This window comes from Somniosus microcephalus, chromosome 3 (genome assembly GCF_052327205.1).
Source record: "Somniosus microcephalus isolate GS21.2 chromosome 3, FLI_Smic_1.0, whole genome shotgun sequence".
NCBI classification, from domain to species: domain Eukaryota; kingdom Metazoa; phylum Chordata; class Chondrichthyes; order Squaliformes; family Somniosidae; genus Somniosus; species Somniosus microcephalus.
Window position 1 is genome coordinate 205,154,245 of NC_140989.1, and position 27,550 is coordinate 205,181,794.

General features: G+C 51.8%; 1 pseudogene; it reads left to right on the top strand.

Moving 5' to 3' along the window:
- Positions 1-2,470: 2,470 nt before the first annotated feature.
- Positions 2,471-27,550, top strand: part of LOC147121679 (uncharacterized) — a 33,690-nt pseudogene continuing 8,610 nt past the window's right edge.

The following is a 27,550-nucleotide window of genomic DNA, read 5'->3' on the forward strand; positions in this document are numbered from 1 at the left end:
TTTATCCCATCCAGTATCTCAAATGCCTCCTCTTTAACTATGATTTTGGCAGCATCTTCTTCCTTGGTAAAGACAGATGCAAAGTATTCATTTCGTACCTCAACCATGCCCTCTGCCTCTATGCATAGGCCTCCTATGTAAGATTCACAAAAGTTTGTGCATTTCCCCAAAGGTTATTATCGATAAAAGGGACCCTGCGTGGACATTTCTTTTGAAATTAAAAAGGGTACCCAAGATGGCGTCCGTGCCTCGTGGCAGAAAGCCTGTGGGTCTCCAAAATGGATTCTGCAGCCCAGGCAGTTTGAGGGAAATCGAAACTAAGGCTGCAGGTTTCCTGTGAAAAGAACTTTGTGGTTTGCGACCCAGACAAACTGTGAATTATGCATTAGGCCGAATTAGAGGCAGATCTGAATTCAATGAGGCCTACAGTTAAAGCCATCAAACAGTCTGCATACATAATCGGCAACAGAATAAACACATCCACCGAGGCCGGACAAGCCCATCAAGGACTTTCAGGACAATATGAGTCAATTATCGGGCTGGTAGATGCAATTACTGGCCATCTTAAAACCCGTCAGTATAGATTGCTACCATTATTTTAACTAGCCCGCCAAAAATAAAACAAAGAACTAACCTGATTTGGTGGGCAGATAAGGTTTTTCGACGAAGGTATAATTGAAGGCCCCCAGGTAGCAATCGGGGGTAGTCGTTGGAAGAAGAAGAAGACTGCTACTCGGCTGCTGTCGGTATTGCCGCTCCCCGGTCCTTTGGCCCCTCGCCCTCGTGGCTGCTGCTCTTTCCCCTGTCCCGCGCTTACCCCCTGGCCTTTGCCTGTGCCCTCTCCAACTCCATCTGGACTCGCCCCGACACCGGGTTGGGCGAACATGGGCAATTCAGGCCAGGCGAAGCGGGACGCGATGAGGGGAGGAGGAAGACCACCCGGGGAAGGCCAACTGAGGGTAGGCTTCAAATTATCGGGCCTTTGTAGAATTCGCAAACTTAATATTGTACTATAAGGGTCCTCTGGCAGAAGAGGCCTTGATTTTAAAAGACTGTTTTAAAAGAAGCCCAGAAAAGGGGCACATAAAATGGCTGCCAGACCCCGTGACTAGCTTATTGGGACACTTTAAAATGGTTCCTGCAGTTCCCAGACAGCCTTTGTGGATTCAACCCATAGTAAGTTCTGGAAGCCGTTTCTGAGAAAAAGAACCCAGACTTTAACACATACATAAAGATTGAATGCAGATCCAGTCAGATCGGCCTGTAGATAAAGGCCATCTAAATGTTTACCCAGACAAAGGGGAACAGTTCCATATTCATAAAGAATGCATCAAGGACCTGTTAAAGACATCAAGAAAACATTAAAACATTACCAGGTCATTCCAGACCAGAGATGGCCATCACCGGCCATCCCGAAAGCAGTTTAAATATAATAACTACCCAGCTGTGCCATAAGCCCGCCAAAAGTTAAACAAAGACTAACCTTGATTTGGCAGGAGATAAAGGCCTCATCTGACAAGTATAATTGGAGACACCCGGGGTAGCCAAAAAAAAAAAAGCTTCATCTTAGATATTGGGAAGAGAGAGGTTCCTTTTCTTCATCATTTTCGTAGGACCTTCGGTAACACCCGTTACATTTGATAGCAGCTGGAGTTCAGAGAAGAAGACGGTTCGAGTCAGTGTCCCGCCCCGGGGTAAAACATCGGGAGATCATCGACCAACCCCGGGCCGTTGACGAAACGGGGGGGTAGAAAACTACTGAAGAAACCTATATGAAAGCCGGCTAGGGGCTTCCAACCGTGGTCAAGCAGATGATCTCCGCCGACATCCAGGCCCGTCAGTATCCAGCCTGTCTGTGACCTTCACCTCGAGAGAGAGAGAGAGAGAGAGAGAGAGAGAGAGAGAAGTGTGGCGCAGCCCGCTGTGGCTCCACTGACCACGAGGAAACAGGACGCCTGAGGGGATCAAAACGCAGACCTGTTTCAAAACTATACTTTTCCAACTGGATTGGTGAGCATGTTTCTGGCCCTTCATAATCGGATCTAGATAGGGTAAATGGGGTGGTCATTTTGGGTATAATTAACATGAGTTGTTGTCCCTCGATGTTCTGTGTGTTTCCCCATTTCATAATGATTGTTGTAAGGTATAATATGCCTGTATCTATTTTAGCTAGTACTGTATTGTTATGATTTGTTTTTCCCTCCCATGTACCCTCTTATTTGCTTGCATTTGATTTGTTTTTCCATATGCAATAAAATTCCATTTTGATTCATTAAACTTGGTCTATAAGAGTCTTCTCTGCATTATAGTTCCTGCACTTAAGTCCAGTGTCTAGAAACTAAGGGGCGAGTGGGTCGAACCACTCAAGGTTTTACTGTGCAAAAGAGAGAGAGAGGCCTCTGGCGAGAGAAACCTCAGCGATCTCAGAGAGAAAACCCCTTACACCTTCAGCCGACCTGCAAGTATCTTCATGCAAACTCAAGCTGTCGGCAAAGAATCATCCCTACAAGGTAAAGTACCCAAGCAGAGACTGTAATTTTGGGGTACTCAAACCTGAACAACGCCCTTGCAGCACCTGGAGCCCACGTGATGACGGCAGGCTCCAGAGAGCACCAAGAGCGAACCCCGAACCCAACCACTGTTTTGAGTCTAACAAACCCCTTTTATTGGTGAGCATGAATTCTGACCCCTCATAGATTAACCTAGTTACGTATAGGGGGTGGGATAAGGATAAAGGGATTGTTAAGGTAGTTGTTTTCTCTCGATGTGCCGTGTGTTCCCCATTCCCTGTATAAATATAATATTATTATGACTCTCTTGTAAGTTTTGCCTGTAGAAGTGTACACTAATAATTTTCCATAAGATTGTATCAAGTTTTTCCTCTTCAATAAAATCTTGGTTTTGTTTGCATCCAACCACCTGTCTACTCGAGTTTTCTCTGTATCTCTGCCTGTATCTAAGTCCGGTGTCCAGAACCCAGGGGGTGAGCAATTCGAACCACTCAAGGAAGGTAGTCAGAGGCAAAGCTGACTAACCTAAACATGCCTGTGCAACAACCCCCTACAGAAATGGCGACCGCAGCAGGACACCGGCAACAAGGTTGCGATACGGTAGACAGTGGTTCGGATGAGCGAACCGTGATGGAGGAAAGGATTTCTGATTATGTTTTTAGCAAGGTGAATGTCACTAAGAAGTGGATCACCACTCTGTTAAAGGCTGGGCATCCGGTAGATGCAGTAGCCAAGTGGACAGAGGGAAGGGAACACAAGAAGTCCTTAGCGAAAGCAGTTTGGCTGATGTGCTTTAAAAAGCAGATCCAGCTTTTGGACGGGCTCGTTGCCGCACAGGCAATTGAGCTAAGGGAGTCAGCCCTGGAGATCCAGGATAAGGCTCTCGCGGGGGAAAAGTTGTTAGTAGCTCTGCAGGCTTTGAAACAAGAAAGAGTACATCTAGTAAGGGAAAACAAGGCCCAGTTGGAATACCTACGGTGTCAAGTCACTGAGGCCAAGGGAAATGAGTCAAGGTTGTGGGAGAAAAACACCCGCATGGCAAGGCAAGTTAGGGAACAGGAAGAGAAAGTACAGGAGGTAAAAGCCGCTTACAAGTTGGTTAATGAACAGGGGTTTGAGGAGGCAGACCACGGCCCCTGCCGAGAGAAAATAGAGAATCTGAGCCGGGCCCTCCGGAAGTCAAAAGGCATCGTATACCTCAAAAGCCCAAAGGCAGGTCAAGCAGATTTTATGTGGAACAAGGGGAGAACAGTTCCAGTGTCACCGGTAGTGTCTAGGGACGACCCGGTTGAGAGAGAGGAGACCTCACGACCACCACACATAGCGCCAAGTTTCAGTGAGGTTTGGCAACAAGGGGGGCTGCAGCCCAGAGTGGAGCCAGAGGTGGAGGCGGAGGTAGTGCAACCCCCGCACGAAAAGTCGGAACCGGAGCCGATGTGCCCAGCACGGCATCAGAGGTTCAGCCCACCCGCCAATGGCGAAGATGAGGGACCCCTCCAAAACCAATTCGTATTACCCTTTAACACCCAACAGCTTAGGGTTATTGTCAACCGTGTCCCGAAGCTTTCCGCCAAGGGAGACCCCTCGATCCACTTCAGGGAAATAGAGCAGGCCACCAGCGTCAATGACTGCGATGATGCTGAAAAGGCCAAGATGCTGCTATTCTTCCTGGAGAGTAATCTCCTCCAATCCCTCTCTGAAGAGTATAAGAGGGGACAGAGCGGGTACGAGGAGCTTAGAGACGTGGTTCTGGAGGCCATGGGATGGATGAGGGAAGTCCTTTCTCCCGCGTGGAGAAGACGGTACAACTCTCAGGGGAGACCCCACAGGCTTTTGCAGACCGGTTGTGGCCGGTATACCGGAAAGCCTGCCCGGGGACGCGGGACCGGGGTTTCCTCAACGGGGAACCTCTGATGCATTGGCTCCGTTGTCTGGTGGCGAACAGCTTGCCACAGATCCGGGCCAAGGCAGAAGCCTGGTTCGACCCCAAAGATGCCCAGACCACAGGGATCACGGTAATTAGACAGCTCACTCTGGCCTATAAAAACGGTAGGGGAGCCGATGCACACCCACCCAAGGGTAAGCTGCATGAGGTAAAACCCGGACCGGGTAGGAAAGAGTGGCCCCCCCAACACAAAGACCAATTGTTACGGGTGTGGGAAGGATGGTAACTGGCGGAAGGAGTGTAAGAACCCTTGGAAGGATAACAAGGGAAAGCATCCCACAGCCCCGGCCCAACAGGTGGGGGTAGGGGCCCCTTCCGCAGAGGTTGAGTCACTTTTGGACGCCATGAGGTCCTTACTGACTGGCCAGGAGAGACTAGCAGCCGCGACCGGTGCTCTCACCCCGTCAGCCCCATCCCACCCACAACAGTGACTAGAGCCGGCACAGCCTGTGTGTCTGTGCTCGCTCCGATATGATGAGTGGAGGAGACCCATGATGGAGATGGAGGTGGAAAAGGTAGCGGGGACCTATCTGTTGGACACGGGGGCATCACGCACCGTGATCTACTCAGCTAACCCCACCACCTCACCTCTCTCTAGCAGGGTCCCATACAGTCTATCGGGGTTCACGGGTAAGGAACAGGCTGGCTCAGTCTCCATCCCGCTCGCCATTCGGTTAGGACCACTCCGCTCCACGTGGACGTGCGTCCTGATGAATTGGGAAGTAGAGAGTGGAAGAGGGGTCCTGGGGGCCGATTTTATCATAGGTCACGGGATCCTAGTGGATTTAAGGAATCACTGCCTCTGGGGGGCAGGAAAGGTAAAGAACGGTGAGATCATAGTCATCCCGGGTAAGGAAGGGAAGGGGACCCTCTGCACCATGAAGCCTAAAGAGGATTATAACCTTGGGCTCATGGCCAGCAACACCACACCAGAGTACCAGGCAGTTGTGCAGGCCCACCTGGCCGCATTTGCCACTCACAAACACGACTGCGGGAGGGTCACAGGGTCTGAGGTCAGAGTAGACGGGGACCCCATGGCCCGACCACAGAAACAGTATAACTTCCCCAGGGATACAGAGCCGGACATGGAAGCAGCCATGTCCTCGTTAGTACGCCAGGGAGTTCTGAGGCCGATAGCCACCCATGTGAAACCTCCGTTGTGGCCAGTTAGAAAACCAGACAATTCCTGGAGGGCCACGGTGGCTATCGGGTGCTCAATAGTAACATCCCAGCCAGTGCACCCACAGTGGCAGTAGTTGCCGACCTGATCGGGAGTATTCTAGCATCCGCGACCACTTTCACGGTGCTGGATATTTCCAATGGGTTTTGATCCATCCCCGTAAGGAGGGAGGATCAGTACAAGTTTGCCTTTATGTTTAAAGGGCAACAGTACACATGGAACTGCTTGCCTCAGGGCTTCTATTATAGCCCCAGCATCTTCCATCAGTTTATGGCAGACAGTTTGAAGGACTTTAGCCAGCCCGGACAGTTGGTACTATATGTGGATGACCTGCTCCTGTTCACTGATTCGAAAGAGGAGCATGGCCCACTATTGGCCGAACTGCTGGAGCTGTTAGAACAGAAGGGTTTCAAAGTGAATCCCAAGAATGCACAGATCGGCCAGCAGGAGGAGAAATTCCTTGGTCTGGCCATACGCGCTGGAGAAAGGGCCATAGATAGGGCTGGGGAAGGAGAATCCCGAGACCCCTATCGGGCAGGCCCAGAAGCCGCAGTCCGGGACAAGGGAGGTACATGGGGGGTAGTTTTGGCCCCAGACCCGAAGTGGGTCCGGATCCGAGATCCCGTCTGCAAGACCGTCCCGGTGAAAAAAGAGAAAAGACAGCCCCTAGAAGGTCCGCTCGGGGTAGCGGGCGAGCCCTCCACACAGGTTTTAAAACAGGCCGCTGGTTATATCAACCAGTGCAAACTGTTTCAGCCTGAAAGGGGAAAACAGCCAGTCGGGGTAAGGTCTGAGGATAAAGATCCTCAGCCTGCAGCACGAGCGAGATCACAGACCACACAGGCAGGCGCTGTGGCTTGCTTGAAGGGAGAGGCCATCCAGCCCATCGATTGGGACACGCCCCCACGCTTCTGGGATCCAGACGAGGGGGAGGGACCTGAGGGTGAAAACCCCGCCCCTAACCCAGGTGTAGAGAGGGAGGGACCTGAGGTCGAAAACCCCGCCTCGGACCCAGCCATGGGACCTGGGGGCAGAGACTCTCAGCTCGCAGCAGCAGGCTGCGAAAAGTTACCTACCCCCAGTCCAGGTTTGGGAGAGGTCAAGACTGGAAGAGCAGCGGTTCGGGTAAAAGGCCCAGCGGCCAAGGAAGCCCCACCTGCCAAAGCCCCCAGAAAGTCCCCACGGACGCCCCAGCCGAGAAAGCCATGGTCACCAGCCCTCCCGTTCCCAAAGGCCGCCCCTCGAGCCAGGGAGAGGTCCAAGGACAGAGGTCTTCAGCCAGCAGCCTCGGGCTGCGATGGACCAAACGTGAAGGACGCTGCGGTCACGCCCGGTGTAGCGGCGAGCCGCAGTCCGACCAGGGATTAGCCTGGCTGCCCGGAGACGGGCGGCGGATGTATATAGTATAGTGTAAGTTTACGTTTAAGTAGGTGTTGTGGCAGAGCCACCAAGGGACCCTTATATCGATGTACATAATTATCTGTAACAGAATGAATCTGTACCTGTATTCGTTTTACTACATGTAAATAGCGCGGTCTCTAAAGGGTTAAGACCAAACGCGATGACATCACCACGTGGGTCACGTGACATTCCCAATGGCGGGAAATGTGATGACGTCATGACATCAGAGGGAGGAGCCCTCTCTCTCAGTCCTCGTGGAGCCAGCATTGAGCATAGACCTGTTTGTTAGTTCTCCTGCATTTGATTGTTACTTCTGCAAAACAGTATTAAACTTAGTTTAGTTAACAGACTGACTCAGTCTCAGTCTTTTGATTAGGAACCTGACAATTCCTACAGTGACGACCCCGAACTTTCGCGAACGATCTTCGCGGAGGAAGCGACGCGCAACAAGATGATGGAAGCGAACGCAGTGGCTTTGAAGCTCCCTCAGTTCTGGGAACAACAGACGGCCTCCTGGTTCGTGCAAGCGGAAGCTCAGTTTGAACTGTGAAACATCGTGGCGGATCAGACCCGTTACGTCTACGTGGTCTCCGCACTCAACGGCTCCACCGCTTCAAGGGTCATCAACCTGCTTGAAAACCCCCCGGTCGACGGCAAGTACGAAATGCTAAAAGCACGGTTAATTCAGGTTTTCAGCCTCACGAAGGCGGAACTCGCACGCCGTTTACTTACGCTGCCCGGGTTAGGCGACTCCAAGCCATCGGAGTTGATGTGCCAGATGCTCACGCTCCTTGGCTCCGAACCGCAATGCTTCCTCTTTCGAGAGTTGTTTTTGAGCCAATTGCCCGAGCAGGTACAGGCAGCCCTCGCAAGATCGGATACTACGGATTGCGTCGCACTTGCCGCTGAGGCAGACACCATTTATGCGGTCACGCAGCAGTACTGCGCCGCCACGAGGCAAAACCCCCTCACGGATTCCGCCCCGACGCCTCCATCGCCCAGCTTGTGCTTTTAGCACGTCCGTTTCGGCGCGAGAGCCAGATGCTGCCGGCCTCCCAGCAGTTTCACGCCTCAACCGAAGAAAAAACACCAGCGCCAAGTCCGGGAAAGGAAGCCCGAGCCAGAGGGATGTCCCACGGCCGCGATGGTGACCGGTGATTCCGGGAAGCTCCTTTTATATTACTGATTCCATCTCTGGCTGACGGTTTCTATGCGGCACAGGGGCGCAGTGTAGCATCCTGCCCGCCTCCGTCCTCGACATCCGGACTGGGAGGTGTCGTTTTCCCCTCCAGGCTGCCAACGGCGGTGCTATCCGTACTTCCGGTAAACGGCGAGCCCAGGTGTGTTTCGGCGGACAGCGCTTTCAATGGGACTTCATCTCCGCCAAAATCTCACAAGCCATCTTCGGCGCAGATTTTTTATGCGCCAACAGCCTTTTGGTGGACGTGAGAAATCGGCGTCTGATTAACGCGGCCACTTTCAACTCCATCCCTTGTTTCCGCAGCACAGTTGTGTCGCACACGGTTTCCTGTGCTACGCCCGTGCCTAACGAATTCACTCGCCTGCTCGGTGAATTTCCGGAGCTAACCAAGCCTACTTTCTCCTCATCCACTGGCAAAAACAGCGTGGAGCACCACATCACAACAAGTGGCTCTCCGGTTTACGCACAAGCTCGGTGCCTGGAACCCACCAAACTCGCGGCCGCTAAAGCAGAATTCGCCGCAATGGAGCGGTTGGGGATTATTCGCCGGTCGAATAGTCCCTGGTCCTCACCACTCCATATCGTCCCGAAACCCGGTGGCGGATGGCGGCCATGCGGTGACTACCGACGCCTTAATGACGTTACAACCCCGGATCGATACCCAATACCCCATATACAGGATTTCTCCGCGCATTTGGCGGGAAAGTCAATATTCTCGAAGATTGACCTCGCACGGGGATACCATCAAGTGCCGGTACACCCCCAAGATATCCAAAAGACGGTGGTCATTACTCCCTTCGGCCTCTTCGAGTTCCTCCGGATGCCGTTTGGACTTAAGAATGCGGCGCAGGCGTTTCAGCGTCTGATGGATTCGGTGCTGCGGGACCTTTCCTTTTTATTCGTCTACCTTGATGATATTCTGATCGCCAGCTCCACCAAAGAGGAACACATCTGCCAGTTGTGCACCCTCTTTCGCCGCCTCCATCAACATGGTTTGATAATCAACCCGGCCAAATGTTAGTTCGGCCTACCACAAATTGACTTCTTGGGCCACTGCATCACTTCGGAGGGTGCGATGCCGCTTCAGTCGAAGGTACAGGCGATTACAGCGTTCCCACGGCCGCAGTCCATCAAGGCCCTCCAGGAGTTCCTGGGTATGGTAAATTTTTACCACCATTTCGTTCCCAGGGCCACTCAACTAATGCAACCACTCTACGAGGCTCTCAGGGGAAAGACGGGTAAAGGGCCCGTGGTTTGGATGCCCGAGATGGACTGCGCCTTCAGCGACACGAAGACCGCTCTTGCAAACACCACTATGTTGGCACACCTACTGCCGGGTGCCACTATCGCTCTCACGACCGACGCTTCGGACTACACCATAGCGCCGTGCAAGAACAGTGGGTCAGCGGCACGTGGCAGCCACTGGCATTTTTTAGTCACCAACTACGACGTAATGAGCGCAAATACAGCATGTTTAACAGGGAGTTGTTGGCGCTGTTTCTGGCTATCCGCCATTTTCGATTTTTATTAGAGGGACGCCACTTCACCGCGTTCGTGGATCACAAGCCACTGATGTTTGCCATGGCCAAGACTGCCGAACCGTGGTCGGCTCGACAGCAGCGACAACTTACCTTTATTTCGGAGTTTACTACCGACATCCAGCACGTGGCCGGAAAGGACAACGTGGTGGCTGATTGTCTTTCGCGTGCGACCGTCCAAGCCGTTCAGCTGGGGATCGACTATTCCCAACTGGCTGCCGACCAAGCCACCGATCCGGAAACACAGGCGTTCCGTTCCGACTCCTCCTGCCTCCAGCCAGCAGATGTGCAGTTCCACTCAGCAGGCACCTCCGTGCTCTGCGACATCTCCTTGGGGGATCCCCGCCCGATCGTTCTGACCTCCTGGCGTCGCAAAGTTTTCGATGCCATACATGGGCTTTCACATCCTGGCGTGAAGGCATCGCAAAGATTACTGGCATCTAAATTCGTCTGGAGAGGGATGCGTAAAGATGTTCACGACTGGGCTAACACCTGCGTCGTGTGTCAGAAATCTAAGGTTCAACGACATGTAAAAACCCCCTTGGCAACTTTCGAAGTGCCAGAACGTCGTTTCGACCATGTCCACGTCGACCTCGTTGGGCCGCATCCGCCGTCACAAGGGTTCACACACCTCCTGACCATGGTTGACCGCACTACAAGATGGCCAGAGGCGGTTCCTTTGACATCTACCACCTCCGCTGATGTCGCCAGGGCTTTTATCTCCTCGTGGGTCGCACCTTTCGGTGTCCCGTCAGATATTTCGTCCGACCGCGGGCCACAGTTTTCGTCTGAACTTTGGAATGCTGCAGCCTCAGGTTTGGGCACCAAGCTCCATCGCACCACGGCCTACCACCCGCAGGCGAACAGGTTGTGTGAGCGGTTCCATCGGTCGCTAAAAGCGTCGCTAAGGGCCACCCTTCAGGGCACGGCATGGGTGGATCGGCTTCCGTGGGTTCTGCTTGGTTTGTGCACAGTGCCTAAAGAAGATCTGCTGTCATCTTCAGGAACTGGTGTACGGCCAAACACTCCGGGTGCCGGGCGATTTCGTGCCATCGCCAACTAAGCCGTGGTCCGCGGCTGATCAACTCAGCACCCACCGAGAAACGGCCGACTCCTTTAAGCCGATTCCGACGTCGCACCACGGCCTTCCTTCCTCTCATATTCCAACGGAGTTAAGGCAGGCCGAGTTTGTCTTTGTTTGCCATGATGCCCATCACGGTCCACTCCAGCCTCCTTATACGGGCCCCTTCCGGGTGCGGGAAGCAGGCGACAAGAGTTTTTTGGTCGACATCGGGTGCAAACCCGACTACATTTTGTTTGACCGACTCAAGCCCGCGCACCTGGACCTCAACCGGCCGGTCGAAACTGCACAGCCACCACGCCGTGGTCGACCGCCTGCTGCTACTACGTCCGAATGGATCATTCCACCTGTCAGCCCATCTACCGCTCAAAAAATTCCTTTCCGGGAATATAGGAGTCATTCGAACAGACTTGTCCGACCTCCTCTTCGATTGACTTTCACTGTTAAAGGCAATTCTGGGGGGGGGGGGGGGCGGCGGCGCATGTGGCAGAGCCACCAAGGGACTCTTATATCAATGTACATAATTATCTGTAACAGAATGAATCTGTACCTGTATTCGTTTTACTACATGCAAATAGCGCGGTCTCTAAAGGGTTAAGACCAAACGCGATGACGTCACCACGTTCCCAATGGTGGGAAACGTGATGATGTCATGATGTCAGAGGGAGGAGCCCTCTCTCTCAGTCCTCGTGGAGGCAGCATTGAGCATAGACCTGTTTGTTAGTTCTCCTGCGTTTGATTGTTAGTTCTGCAAAACAGTATTAAACTTAGTTTAGTTAACAGACTGACTCGGTCTCAGTCTTTTGATTAGGAACCTAACAATTCCTACACTGTAATTATTAAACTTAAGTTTGGGTGTTTAGCTTAGGTTAAATAAGGTGATGGGTAGTTTGAATAATAAATCTGCCGAGAGTGTATATATTTGGGTCGAGTTCGCGGGAACCGACCATGCCTCACCAAGCCAGAGAATCTCTTTGGGACCTGGCTGCATGTTTATACATCTTTTTGCAGAAAGATGTTCGGGATGGACTGGATCATGGTCCTATTCACCCTAATTGGGATGAGCAAGGAGAGGAGGGGAGACGTCCAAGACTCCCACATCTATGGGTGTTCGGGAGACAAGGCGCACCTGGCAATCGATGGGAGTGGCGAACGGGATGAGGAGGAAACCGTTGTCTACTTCCATGAGGGAAGGTGGCCAGGATGGTTGGGGTCCAATTCATCTCAGTACTCCAGCCAAACCGGATTCACGTATGAGGAAGCCTCCCTCCTGTGCCCCCGAGTGCAAGTCGTTTCCACGTGGGTCAGCGTCACCGTTGGAAAGCGAATATGTTTAACATGCAAAGGACACATTCCACTGGACCAATGGTGGTGGCTCCGAAAGTTGAGCAAGGACATGAGGAACCCCAAAGTCGAATGGGAGCGCCTGGGGAATAACACCCATCGGACGATTACCGGGACTCATGGAGGACTGAGTGTGTGTTGGGACAAGGGATTTACATCTGTATGTGGGGGTCAGAGATGGTCATCCCCGCAGGCATATCCATTGTTTTCCACCGGCAGTGGCAAGACGCCGGGGAGGGGATAAGGTGGGAGACCAGCCTGGACACGTGCGCAGTCCCATTCTCCCCGATCCCAGTCAATGCCACTGAGCTGGTAACCCGCCGCCGTAAGTCCCCGCCCAAGGTGCAGGCGGCGAGGTTATCCAGGGAAGATTGCCCTACCGCCACCAAGGGACCAGGGAATGGATTGGTACTAGTCCCCACCGATCAGATGCTGTACCAGGGGGTACACTACGCGGTAGCCTCTGTGATTTTAAATCTCACCGAGGTACATTTGCCGGAGTGGTGCCGCAAAGAAACAGAGCAGTTATACCAGGCCCTATTTAAAGACATGTTCCGAAAGTTTTACGAGTTCGATTTTGCCCTCGTGGACAAGACCGAACTCTACACCACACGCCGGGAATTTTTGGGTAACCCAGGGAGACAAAGAAGGGGTGTATGGAATGATGTTTTTACTGCGTTTAACACTGGGTCCTCTGTCATCAACAGCTTGGATGACATAGAGCTGCAGACCCAGATAAAGGGTTTAAAAACACAGTTAAAAGGGATATTACTGGATGAGAACAAGGTAGTTGGCTGGAGTTGCATGAGGACCTGGCCATGATGGTCACTTTAAAAGAGATTATAGCCGAGTTGGAAAAGCACGCAAAGATGGTAAATGCTCTCATAAGGGAGGACAGAAATGCTTCTGACCAAGCTACGCAGAATGAGGTGTGCGTGTTATAAGGGGCGTGGTTACTGGCCAAGGGCTGCAGTAACCTGGAGAATTTAAAACAAGGTTTGGCCCCCTCCTGGATTAGCAACAAGCACCTCGCAGCCCTCCGCCCTTTTGAGAACACGTTGAGCCCATGCCAACTCCGGCTAGCCTCCGAAGCCTAGCCATTCCCCATGGATTGTGGGCGGTCCAACCACACAATCATGGGAGTAGTAGTTAGGATGCTGGTCATGGGTAGGACAGCCCGACCCGCCCCGGTATACAGGGTAGAGAACATTGGAGTCATTCAGGGGGGTGCACACATTCGGTTCACAGCGGTCCCGCCTTACATCATTAAGTGGGAGCACGCTATGACAGGTACTGACCTCTCAGGGTGCCGGAGCCGGGGAGCACACATTATCCTATGCCCCCAGCACTTGAATGCCTTCTCAAGACCACAGTGTGGGTTCAGAACTGCTGACGTGAAGCCTATAAATTGCACCATGGCGGCAATGGCACAAGGCCATGTTCCCCCGCAGGTAGCATATATAGGGGGTGGGACATACTGTGTCACCACCGGCGCGCCCCACTACCAGCATGGTCAGCACAGCTGGTGCCCGGTAAGTGACAGCAGTTTCTGCTTTAAACCCAAGGCAGAAGTTCGAGTGGCCCAGGAGCAAATTGTCCCCATCCCTGAACCCTCCACTGTTCACCTCACTGTGAAGGAGAATTTTACGAGCTTGCAGAAGTATATAGCGTACTTTGGCTACGAAATTCCCCCCTCCCTGAACATTTGACCAAAATTCTAAAAGCCGTCATATTTTCACAGAAACATTTCTACACTCTCGAGCAGAAAACAGTGGAGCTAGGGACTAAGATATTGGATATTGTGATTCCACCCTGGTGGAACCTTTTCAATAATATAGAGGTCCCTTCATGGATCAGACTGGGTTCTCACATTCTCCTGGTTTGCCAGTTAGGAATAGTGCTGTATTTAGTTTGCATCCAGTGTAAGGGAAAAGGTCGGTGGTCAGAATTCCGAAACCAGAGCTTTTGGAAAGAACATTATGTAAAGGTGGAGGAAGATACGCCAGTTTAAGTTTTCCCGTATTTCAATTGAAGAACTGTTGTTTCTTTGTGTTTGTTTTTTTAATTAAAGGTTCTTTCTTTTGTTGTTTTCTTTTGCGATGTGGTTTAATAAAGTTATGTGTACCAAGTGGTGCAGGGGTGTAGGACCTCCTCCATGCTTGGATGTGTGTGTAAAGCCTGTAATTTTCCTCTTTGTATGCTGATGAACATTATATTTTCGCGGAATGGGAAGTGCATGTGTCATGGGTATATTAGATAGATAATTACAGAGGAAGGCTGACTATGGAGGGTCAGAAAAATTTTGCTCACCTTGGAAAAGTATGATACTTCAAGCAAGTTTTAGTATCACAGGGGGAATGTAAGATTCGCAAAATTTGTGCATTTCCCCAAAGGTTATTATCGATAAAAGGGACCCTGCGTGGACATTTCTTTTGAAATTAAAAAGGGTACCCAAGATGGCGTCCGTGCCTCGTGGCAGGAAGCCTGCGGGTCTCCAAAATGGATTCTGCAGCCCAGGCAGTTTGAGGGAAATCGAAACTAAGGCTGCAGGTTTCCTGTGAAAAGAACTTTGTGGTTTGGGACCCAGACAACCTGTGAATTATGTATTAGGCCGAATTAGAGGCAGATCTGAATTCAATGAGGCCTACAGTTAAAGCCATCAAACAGTCTGCATACATAATCGGCAACAGAATAAACACATCCATCGAGGCCGGACAAGCCCATCAAGGACTTTCAGGACAATACGAGTCAATTATCGGGCCGGTAGATGCAATTACCGGCCATCTAAAAACCCGTCAGTACAGATTGCTACCATTATTTTAACTAGCCCGCCAAAAATAAAAAAAAGAACTGTGGCGACACGCCACCACTGGACATAATCCGCTCACGGCGGCACAGACAGTCTAAGCAGAAGCCCCCAGCCGGGGGCCCTTTCCTCCAGCAACTTGTTTCCCGCAGGGACAGGCTGCCGGGAGCACTTCCTGTCTGGGAAGTATTTAAGTGGATGTGCGGGCTTTTCTAGTTCCTGTTTGCCATGTGGTCAGAATAAAGCAGTTGTGTTTTCAATAGCTCTGTCTCGATTCCCACGTTTGCCGCGGTATCTCAACACTGGTGACCCCGACGCTCAGGACGAATCCTAAGCTAGCATGGCGGATACAAACGTAGTCACGGTTAAATTACCTGACTTTTGGGAGAACCTCGCCGAAGCCTGGTTCGTTCAAGCTGAGTCCAGATTCCGGCTGAAAGGCATTACAGTCGACGCCATGAAGTACGACTACCTCGTCGCCTCGCTCACCTACGCTACAGTCCCCAAGGTTTGGGCAGCGCTGCAGAATCCACCAACGGAGGGCAAGTACGAGCATCTGAAAGGCTGCGCTACTTAAAAAATTTCAAACGTCCTCTTACCAGCGCCACTGCCAACTCCTGGACCTCCCCGGCCTTGGTGATGCTTCACCATCAGACCTGCTTTCCCACATGCTGTCCCTCTCCGACGACAAAAATCCCGGTGCCCTTTTTCGCACGCTTTTCATTCGGCAGCTCCCCGCCAGCATCCGCCCGCTCCTTGTGGAGTCTGACTCCACGGACCTGAATGAGATAGCCGAAAAGGCCGACCGGCTGCTCTCTGCACAGGCCGCTCGCGACGTCGCGCCCGATCTCACGGCAACGACCACGCGGTCTTCCCGGGCCGCTAGGCCCGACCGCCCTACCACTCTGGGTCACTGCTACTACCACACCCGTTTTGGCGCTAGGGCTCAACGCTGCACGCCACCGTGTTCCTTCAAACCCCCCCCCGCACCGGACCCCGCGATGGCCGCGGGGCAGAAGGAGCCCCTACTGTACGTCACTGACGACAGAACCAACCGCCGATTTCTGTGCGACACAGGGGCCCAGCACAGCATCACCCCCGCCTCCGCCCTCGAGATCCAACGCGGCACACGGGGTATCACACTGGCTGCAGCCAACGGCTCTGAAATCCGCACATATGGCACCCGCATGGTCACGCTCGACCTCGCGGGCCGCCGCTACCGCTGGGAGTTCCTGACAGCCAAGGTCCTCTGCCCACTCATTGGCGCCGACTTCCTACGCGCCCACGGCCTCCTTGTCGAAATTCCGAGGCACCGCCTCGTCGACATCAACACTATGGCCCCCATCCCCGGCGCCTTTACCCCGGCCCGTTCGGCCGGCCCGACGACCAGAGCCACGGACGACTACTCAGCACTCCTAGCTGAGTTTCCCGCCCTCACTAACCCGACCTTTTCGGCCAAAGCCGCCAAGCACGGTGTGGAACACTATATCCCCACCACCGGCCCCCCAGTTTCTGCCCACGCCTGCAGACTCAACCCGGCCAAGCTGGAAATCGCGCGGGCCGAGTTTACCAACAAGGAACAACTCGGCATCATCCGCCGCTCCAGCAGCCCTTGGGCCTCGCCCCTCTACATCGCACCCAAGCCCGGCGGAGGCTGGCGCCCTTGCGGGGACTACCGCCGCCTCAACGACGCCACCACCCCCGATCGGTACCCGGTGCCACACATCCAGGACTTCTCGGCCCGACTGGCCGGACGAACCGTCTTTTCCAAAGTCGACCTGGTGCGCGGTTACCACCAAGTCCCCGTACACCCCGCGGACATCCCCAAAACGGCCGTCATCACCCCATTCGGCCTGTTCGAGTTCCTGACGATGCCCTTCGGCCTCAAGAATGCAGCACAGGCTTTCCAGCGCCTTATGGACTCAGTCCTCAGGGACCTGAACTTCCTATTCGTCTATCTAGATGACATTCTCGTGGCCAGCTCCTCCAAACAGGAACACCTCGAACACCTTCGCATCCTGTTCGGGCACCTAGCCCAACACGGGCTCATCCTCAGCCCGGCGAAGTGCCAATTCGGCCGAACCGAGATCGATTTTCTCGGTCACCACATCACCCCTGCTGGGGCCGTCCCCCTGCCCAACAAGGTGCAGGCCGTCCAGCAATTCCCCCGCCCACAACCATCAAGGGCCTCCAGGAGTTCCTCGGGATGGTGAACTTCTACAACAGGTTCATCCCCAGAGCCGCAGCCCTTATGAAGCCCCTATACGACTCCCTCCGAGGAAAATCCGGCAAGATGGACGTAGCCTGGACCACTGACACGGCAGACGCCTTCAACGCCACCAAAAACGCGCTCGCCGACGCCACTCTGCTCGCGCACCCGAGGGCCGATGCCCGGGTCGCGCTCACCACCGACGCCTCCGACCACGCGGTCGGGGCCGTGTTCGAGCAGTGGGTCAATGGCGCGTGGCAGCCACTTGCCTTCTACAGCCGCCAACTGCGCCCCCCGGAGGTCAAATACTCCACTTTCGACCACGAGCTTCTCGCACTCCACCTGTCGGTCCACCATTTCAGGTTCCTCCTGGAAGGCCGCCCCTTCACCGCGTATGTGGACCACAAGCCACTCACATACGCGATGGCCAAGCACACCGAACCCTGGTCCTCTAGGCAGCAACGCCAGCTCGCGGCCGTCTCCGAGTTTACTACGGACATTCAGCACGTCTCCGGTAGAGACAACGTGGTCGCCGACTGCCTTTCCCGTCCCGCCATCTGTGCGAATCACCTCGCGGTCGACTACGCACAACTAGCAGCGGCCCAGCTCACGGACCCAGACCTCCTCTCGGTGGCTACCAGCCTGCCAGGGCTACGCCTAGCCAAGGTCGCGCACGGGACCGAAGCCACGGCAGTCACGTGCGACGTCTCACTCAGCCAACCCAGGCCGGTCGTCCCTGAGACCTGGCGCCGCCGCGTCTTCGACGCGCTCCACGGGCTCTCTCACCCGGGTTCCCGCGCATCCGTCAAACTCCTCTCCAAGCGCTTCGTCTGGCGCGGCCTTAGCAGAGACGTTCGGACTTGGGCCACCTCCTGCCTCGCCTGCCAACGGGCTAAGGTACAGCTGCACACCAAAGCACCCCTGGGAGACTTCGAGGTACCCAGCCGCCGCTTCGACCATGTACACGTCGACATCGTCGGTCCCCTGCCGCCATCGCAAGGCCAAACTTATCTCCTCACAATGGTCGACCACTACACACGCTGGCCTGAGGCAGTGCCGCTGACCTCCACCACCACAGCCGACATCGCCAGGGCGTTCGTTAACACCTGGGTTGCGAGGTTCGGCGTACCGGCCGACATAACCTCTGACAGAGGCGCCCAGTTCACCTCCGAACTCTGGACGGCCACAGCACGCAACCTCGGGGTGACGCTCCACCGCACCACGGCGTACCACCCGCAGGCCAACGGACTTTGTGAACGCTTCCACAGGTCACTCAAGGCCTCACTCCGCGCCGGCCTGCAGGACAGTACCTGGACTGACCGCCTACCGTGGGTGCTACTCGGCCTACGCACCGCGGTCAAGGAAGACCTCCAGTCCTCGGCAGCGGAGTTAGTCTACGGACAACCGCTGCGCGTCCCAGGCGAATTCCTTCCGGAGCCTACCAAGTCTTGGTCGGCCGAACAGCAGTGGCTCGACTCTTTCTCTTCCGCTCAGCAGTTCGCCCCACTTCCGGTCAACCGACACGGCGAACTCGCACCTCACGTCCCGCCAAATTTACAGCAGGCGCGCTTCGTCTTCGTGTGACACGACACGCACCGCGGGCCCCTGCGACCCCCGTACGACGGTCCGTACGAGGTACTACAAACCGGGGACAAGGTATTCAAGCTGCGACTCGGCGACAGGGTCGAGACAGTCTCCATCGACCGGCTCAAACCAGCACACACAGAACCAGGGGAACAGGTCCCCGTGGCCCAGCCTCCAGCCAGAGGCCGTCCCCCCGGCAAGCCAGCACAGCCGGCGGCGAACCACCCGACCCAACCAACCAGACCGGCGACCACTCAGAGCCGCTGCGGCAGAACCATTAGACCACCGTCACGACTCGTCCACTCCTCCCAAGCGGATTCTGGGGGGAGCTCTGTGGCAACACGCCACCACTGGACATAATCCGCTCACGGCGGCACAGACAGTCTAAGCAGAAGCCCCCAGCCGGGGGCCCTTTCCTCCAGCAACTTGTTTCCCGCAGGGACAGGCTGCCGGGAGCACTTCCTGTCTGGGAAGTATTTAAGTGGATGTGCAGGCTTTTCTAGTTCCTGTTTGCCATGTGGTCAGAATAAAGCAGTTGTGTTTTCAATAGCTCTGTCTCGACTCCCACGTTTGCCGCGGTATCTCAACAGAACTAACCTGATTTGGCGGGTAGATAAGGTTTGTCGGTGAAGGTATAATTGAAGGCCCCCAGGTAGCAATCGGGGGTAGTCGTTGGAAGAAGAAGAAGAAGACTGCTGCTTGACTGCTGTCAGTATCACTGCTCCCCGGTCCTTCGGCCCCTCGCCGTCGTGGCTGCCGCTCTTTCCCCCATCCCGCGCTTACCCCCTGGCCTTTGCCCATGCCCTCTCCAACTCCATCTGGACTCGCTCCGACACCGGGTCGGGCGAACACGGGCAATTCAGGCCAGGCGAAGCGGGACGCGACGAGGGGAGGAGGAAGACCACCCGGGGAAGGCCAACTGAGGGTAGGCTTCGAATTATCGGGCCTTCAGCCTCAGCTGACCTGCGAGTATCTTCATGCAAACTCAAGCTGTCGGCAAAGAATCATCCCTGCAAGGTAAAGTACCCAAGCAAAGACTGTAACGTTGGGGTACTCGAACCTGGACAATGCCCTTGCAGTACCCACATGACGACGGCAGGCTCCAGAGAGCACCAAGAGCGAACCCCGAACCCAACCGCTGTTTTGAGTCGAACAAACCCCTTTTATTGGTGAGCATGAATTCTGACCCCTCATAGATTAACCTAGTTACGTATAGGGGGTGGGATAAGAATAAAGGGATTGTTAAGGTAATTGTTTTTCCTCGATGTGCCGTGTCTTCCCCATTCCCTGTATAAGTATAGTATTATTATGACTCTCTTGTAAGTTTTGCCTGTAGAAGTGTAAACTACTAATTTTCCATAAGATTGTATCAAGTTTTTCCTCTTCAATAAAATCTTGGTTTTGTTTGCATCCAACCACCTGTCTACTCGAGTCTTCTCTGTATCGCTGCCTGTATCTAAGTCCGGTGTCCAGAACCCATGGGGCGAGCGATTTGAACCGCTCAAGGAAGGTAGTCAGAGGCAAAGCTGACTGACATGAACACATCTGTGCAGCAACCCCCTGCACCTATGTGGTGCCTAATCGGCCCCACCCCTCCTCTTACTATGTGTTTACTATTTAAATTCCTATAGAAGACTTTTGGATTCCCTTTTATGTTAGCTGCCAATCTATTCTCATACCCCCTCTTTGCCCCTCTTACTTTCTTTTTCACTTCCCCTCTGAACTTCAATATTCAGCCTGGTTCTCACTTGTATTCTCAACCTGACATCTGCCATACGCCCCCTTTTTTCTGCTTCATTTCACTCTCTATCTCTTTCATCATCCAGGGAGCTCTGGCTTTGGTTGCCCTACCTTTCCCCCTTGTGTGAATGTACCTCGACTGTATCCGATCCAGCTCCTCTTTAAAGGCAGCCCATTGTTTGATTATAGTTTTGCCTGCCAAACTTTGATTCCAATTTACCCGGGCCAGATCCATTCTCAACCCACTGAAATTGGCTTTCCTCCAATTAAGTATTTTTATTCTAGATTGCTCCCTGTCCTTTTCCACAGCTAATCTAAACCTTATGATACTGTGATCACTGTTCCCTAAATGTTCCCCTACTGAAATTTGCTCTACTTGACCCACCTCATTCCCCGGAACCAGATCCAGCAATGTCTCCTTCCTCATTGGGCCAGAAATGTACTGATCAAGAAAGTTCTCCTGAACACACTTTAAAAATTCTTCCCCCTCTCTGCCCTTTACATTATTACTATCCCAGTCTATATTAGGATAGTTGAAGTCTCCATTATCACTACTCTATAGTCCTTGCACCTCTCTGTAATTTCCTTGCAAATTTGCTCCTCTATATCCTTCCCACTAGTTGGCTCTGCTTAAGAGCCCAAGGGGTTAATTTATCAATTCATAAAATTCCTTCTGTTCCCATGGGGAAATATCCACTTAACATTACGAAACTTAAATTTAATAATGCCCAATATATAAATTTCATTCAGCAATACAAAAGTTGTGCGGTGAACAAAAAATAGCTGTCAGGGGAAAGGGTTAACTCTTTGCAGGTTATAAGAAGGTGGAGGTAAACATCATGCAATTACATCACTTCACATTCGAATGAAAAGAACCAGGCTCCAATTACTTTTGTCCAAAGTCTTTGTACCTTCAAAATTTGCACAAAATTTCCTGATACAATTTAATCCAGAAAAAAATTCAGCTTCCCTTTTATGTCCAATTTTTCAGAACATGAGCTACGAAGGCACAAAAATGTTACCAAATTTTTATCTATCCCCAGGAATTTAAAATCAGTTAAAAACAGCATAAATCATTAGCAACACCACTTTCCACTTTAAATATTAAGTGAGATAATTCGGTAATACAATCTAACTACAAGATGTCTCCAGATCTTTATCATACTGCTTTATAGCAGTAACATTCCTCCCTTTTTATCCACACACATTCCAGCACCACTAACCAGTTAAACAAACAGAAGTCCCCCCATGTCCCACTATTCCAATTCAAATCATTAAAAATGTAAAAATGAGTTCAAATCTTTTAAATGTGAGAATCTCATGTCCAGAACTAAAGACTTTCACACAATTTACCACGACCAGAATTTCACCGTGGCCACAATGAAAGTCAGGTTTTCACAATTTAATAGGTTAGTTAACCTCCATTAATTCCAATTTAATTAAGACCGATATTTTATTAACTAAACATGATACAGAGCAGATAAAACAATCACAAGGAAAATCAAGTGTTTACAGAAACCCAGTAAATTGTCATCTTTCTCTTATCTCTTCCTTTAGGTGTTTTATACAAGTGACTGTAAAAATACTGAATATAACTGAAGAAAAAGTTTGCTTTCACATTGAAACAAAAAAACTTGAACACTCTGCACAAAAGGTAAAAAAGAAGCTTCACCACAGCCGGTGGCTCTGCAACATTCATACAGGCTTTTTAAAGGGACAATCCACTGAAATTGTGCAGCCTTTAAAAGTAGAAAAGGGACAGAATCTTTGAGGGCGATGTTCCCAGCCTCGAGGAGGTGGGTTTGGAGGCAGAACAGTTGGCAAAATGGCAAAAACTGAGGGCGGGTGCGGAACCTGCCTCCAAACCGCCTCCGTGCAATTTTGCCGGTGGTGGGTTTGATGGGTGCGATTCGGTCCCGCCTCCATCAGTCAGGAGAGGTAGTTAAGACCCTTAAATAGTAGTTAAGGGCCTCTATAATCCTATTTTGACAGGCCTTCATTATTTTACCACATTTTCAGCGTGTTGCACGACCCCCCTAAACCACGCCAGCTAATCCTGGCGGGTTGACAACTGGGTGACCTCCTCACAGCTGCAGCTCCACCATTAAAATGGAGCTTTAATCAGGGAGCAGTTGCAGGTGGCAGAACTTTTGTTCTAAAAGTTTTTCAGCACTTTTAGCAGGCCTACCGAAGTCAGAGGTGCTGCAACTTCTATGGGCTGGATTTTGTAAATGGAGGTGACTTGGAGGTGGGACTGCTGCTTGTCGTGTCAATGTCCTGCCTCCATTCTCGCCTGACCAACCAGAGGGATTTTCCCCTGATTGAGCTTATTCAGCCCGCCCTGCGGGCTCAGCATGCCAATTAGGGAGGAAGTCACTGACGGAGCACGTCAACGTCAGACATGCTATCTGAAGAAGGGTTTCGACCTGAAACATTGACTGTCTCTCTCCACGGATGTTCCCTGGCCTGCTGAGTTTTTCCAGCGTTTTCTGTTGTTATTTCAGTTTTCCAGCATCCGCAGTATTTTGCTATTGTGCTATCTGTCAAGACTTCTTGGAAGAAGAAATGTCAGCATTTGACAGCTCTGTGAAGCTGTCAAACTCTTGACATTCTCTTTAGTTTGATGAGCCCTTGTGTTCAGGACTCATCAAACCTTTCAAATTTGTAAATTTCACATGGCTGTTGGTTTGGAGGTTCTGTAGTGTCCGCGTATAAATAACACACGGACTGCAGGAGAACGGTAATACCAGGTGTTTACTGAACAGAGGGTATGCTGGAACTAACTGTACAAATTACTACACGGTGTTATATACAGGTGTGGTCACTACTGGTACTACAGTATACAGGGGCTGTAAAAGATAGTTCCTCTCTTAAAGGTACATACATTACAATTCCTCCCCTTTTAGATAAACAGTACATAACATTCATTTAACAATTCAATAATAACTAATTACAATTGCAATTTTCTTTGTACTATATACATCAGCTGAAAGTAATCATTTATAAATTCAGTCTTTGAGGAGGCTTCCTGATCCTGTCTGGATAGCGCCTTTCTCGAGTATCCTGTTCTTGCGGCGGAGTCGATTCTGGCTCATTGTCATTGGTTGGTTCGTCAGCGTCCAATACCACTGATTCTGAGGTAGACGCAATCTGTACTTCGGGTTCATCACCAGGTGCGTATGATCATGGCATGGGTTTGACTTGTTCCTGTGACTCTAGAGTCCGGTCAGCATGGCATCTCACGATGCTCTCTCCAACGTCCACTGTGTACATTAGTGGTCCCTGCCGTGTGCATATCGTTCCTGGCTACCATTTTTCTGTTCAGTAGTCATGGGCCAAGACTGGTTGCCCTATCTTGAAGCTTTTGGTTGGCTTCTCATTGATGTGCTGGAATTGCTTATTCTCAACATCTCGTCTTATGTTTGGTTTGAGCAAATCCAGGCAACATCTTAACCTTCGGTTAAAGAACATCATGGCTGGAGCTTGGTTGGTGACTGCATGTGTCACATTCCGGTAAGCAAACAAGAAATTATCCACCTTGTGTTGCAGTGGTATGTTGTCATTATACATCGCCTTTATTGCTTTTTTAAAGGTTTGAACAAACCTCTCAGCCAATCCATTTGTGGCTGGATGATATGGGGCGGATGTGTAATGCTTTACCCCATTATTCCTCAAAAACCTCCAGAAATCCTCGGACACAAACTGTGGTCCATTGTCGGAGCAAATCTGTTCTGGCAAGCCATTCCTGGTGAAGATGGTCCGTAGGACTGCAATAGTTTTCTCCGTGGTGGCGGAGGACATTTTGATGACCTCTGGCCATTTCGAAGGTGCATCCACGGCGATTAAAAACATTGAGTCCATAAATGGACCAGCAAAATCAATGTGTACCCGTTGCCATGGAGATGAGGGCCACTCCCATGGGTGTAGTGGGGCCTGTGGTGGAGCGTTTTGGACTTTCTGGCATCCTGTGCAGCTCTTGGTCATTTCCTCGATTTCTTTATTGATTCCCGGCCACCACACAAATGCCCTGTCTAGGCTCTTCATTTTTACCCCTCCCAGATGATGCTCATGAAGCTCATTGAGCACTCTATCTCTTAACGTGGGTGGAATTACCACTCGGGATCCACACATCAAGGTCCCCCAGCACACTCACAGCTGTTCTCTCCTTGTCGAGAATGCTGGCAACAGTGAGTCGCCATGTGCTGGCCATCCCTTCACCGTCAAATCATAGACCAGAGAGAGTGTCGGGTCATTTCGGGTTTCCTTCTCTATACTTGAGTTTGTAACAGGTAGACATTTGACTATGGTCGAATGGAATATCTCAACAGAGTCCACTGCAGGTGCTTCCTCCACCGTAGGCAGCAGCAGGCGCGACAGCCCATCAGCGTTTCCATGCTGTTTTGTGCCCTTATACTATATTTCGTATTGATGTGCCCCTAGAAAAAGGGACCATCTTTGCAGCCGTTGCACCGTCATCACTGGAATGCCTTTCTTTGGGTTAAAAATGGAGACAAGAGGCCAGTGATCAGTCAGTAAGGTGAATTTCTGCCCGTGCAGATAGTGATTGAACATCTTCACCCCCCACACCAGGCTGAGGGCCTCCCTGTCAATCTGGGCGTAGTTACGCTCGGCTGAGGTTAACGAGCGTGACGCAAAGGCTGTTGGCCTCTCTGAACCGTCAAGGAATTTGTGCGACAGCACCGCGCCAATGCCGTAGGGAGACGCATCACATGCCAACCGAATTGGTAGTGTTGGATTGTAGTGGGCCAATACTTCTTTTGAAGTGATTAGGCATTTACATTTCTGAAAGGCACGCTTACACTCATCACTCCATTTCCATGCTACTCCAGTTTGCAGCAGGGCGTTCAGTGGGTGCAGAATTGTAGAAAATTTGGCAAGAACTTATGGTAGTAGTTCACCAACCCGAGGAACGACCTCAGTTGTGACACATTTTCCGGTGCTGGAGCCTTGACTACTGCCTCAATCTTGTCTGGGGACTTATGTAACCCCTCTTCATCAATCACGTGGCCACAATACGAGTTTTGTTTCCTGAAAAACTTGCATTTGGGGCGGTTGGCTCGTAGTCCATATTCTTGTAATCTAGTGAGCACCTGCTCCACGTTGGCAAGGTGTTCACTGTCATTTTCGCCTGTAACCAGGATGTCGTCCAAATAACACTGGGTCCCCGGGATCCCTTGCAGGACTTGTTCCATCGCCCTCTGCCAAATAGCCAGAGCTGATGCTACCCCGAATACCAGTCGGTTTTACTGGTAAAGACCTTTGTGAGTGTTTATCATGAGGTATTTTCTAGATGCTTAGAGTCATAGAGTCATAGAGTTATACAGCACAGAAAGAGGCCCTTCAGCCCATCGTGTCTGTGCCGTCCATCAAGCCCTGTCCAATCTAATCCCATTTTCCAGCATTTGGTCCATAGCCTTGTATGCAATGGCATTTCAAGTGCTCATCCAAATGCTTCTTGAATGTTGTGAGGGTTCCTGCCTCTACCACCCTTTCAGGCAGTGAGTTCCAGACTCCAACCACCCTCTGGGTGAAAAAGTTCCTCCTCAAATCCCCTCTAAACCTCCTGCCCCTTACCTTGAATCTATGCCCCCTTGTTATTGACCCCCCTACTAAGGGGAAAAGTTCCTCTTTATCTACCCTATCTATGCCCCTCATCATTTTGTACACCTCAATCAGGTCCCCCCTCAGCCTTCTTTGCTCCAAGGAAAACAACCCCAGCCTGTTTAGTCTTTCTTCATAGCTGAGGCGCTCCATCCCAGGTAACATCCTGGTGAATCTTCTCTGCACCCTCTCCAAAGCAATCACATCCTTCCTATAGTGAGGCGACCAGAACTGCACACAATACTCCAGCTGTGGCCTTACCAGCGTTTTGTACAGCTCCATCATAACCTCCCTGCTCTTATATTCTATGCCTCGGCTAATGAAGGCAAGTATCCCATATGCCTTTTTAAGCACCTTATCTACCGTCCCTTCGCCCCAAGCATGCCCCCCACCCGCCCCTTCACCCAAAGCACCCCCCCAACCCCTTCGAACCAAGCACCGCCCCTTCGCCCCAAGCAACCCCCCCGCCCCTTTGCCCCAAGCACGCTCCCCAACCACCCCTTCGCCCCTTCGCCCCAAGCGCCCCCCCCACCCGCCCCTTCGCCCCAGCCACCCCAAGCACCCCCCCACCCGCCCCTTCACCCCAAGCACCCCCCCGACCCGCCCCAAGCGCCCCCCCCGCCCCAAGCGGCTTTATAGAAAATATCTTCTATCCGTGGAAGTGGACATTGTACTGTGTGAAGGACTGGGTTCAGTTACCTTAAAGTCCCCACAGATGCGAACCTTCTTCGGCTCCCCAGGCGTGCTGCTCAATGATTTCTTCATTACAGGAATGATGGGTGTGGCCCACTCGCTCCAGTCCACCTTGGACAGCACACCCGAACGCTCCAGACTCTCAAGATCACTCTTCTGATCTTCTGAACTACTATCCGTCATCTTTTGTACTTTCTTGTACTTTTCCTTAGTAGTTCTTTTAGTGTTGGTTTTCTTTCCCGACCTGCAGACTCGTGCTATGTGTCCCACTTTTCCACATTGCCTGCATACTTTGTCCTTAAACCAGCAATCCTTCTGGTCATGGGTTGTTCTGCCGCAGCAATAGCACTTTTCTGCTCCATATGCCATTTTATTGGTGCTAAACTCTTGCGGTTTCTGTTGTATTTCCGCAGCTCCCCATGCTGCTGCTTCGTAGGATACTGCAACGCTGAAAGCCTTTTCTAGCTTAAGGTCCTTTTTCGAAAGTAGTCGTTTTTGGGTTCCTTCACTCTGGAGCCCGCAGACAAACTTATCCCTTAAGGTATCTGCCAGTCCTGCTCCGAACTGGCAGTGTTTCGATAACTTGCGTAGTTCCGTAAGATAGTCAGCATTACTTTCGTCTTTGTGCTGGTTTCTTTTATGGAACTTGAATCTTTCTGCTATCAGCAGCGGTGTAGGGTTTAAACGTTCCTGTAA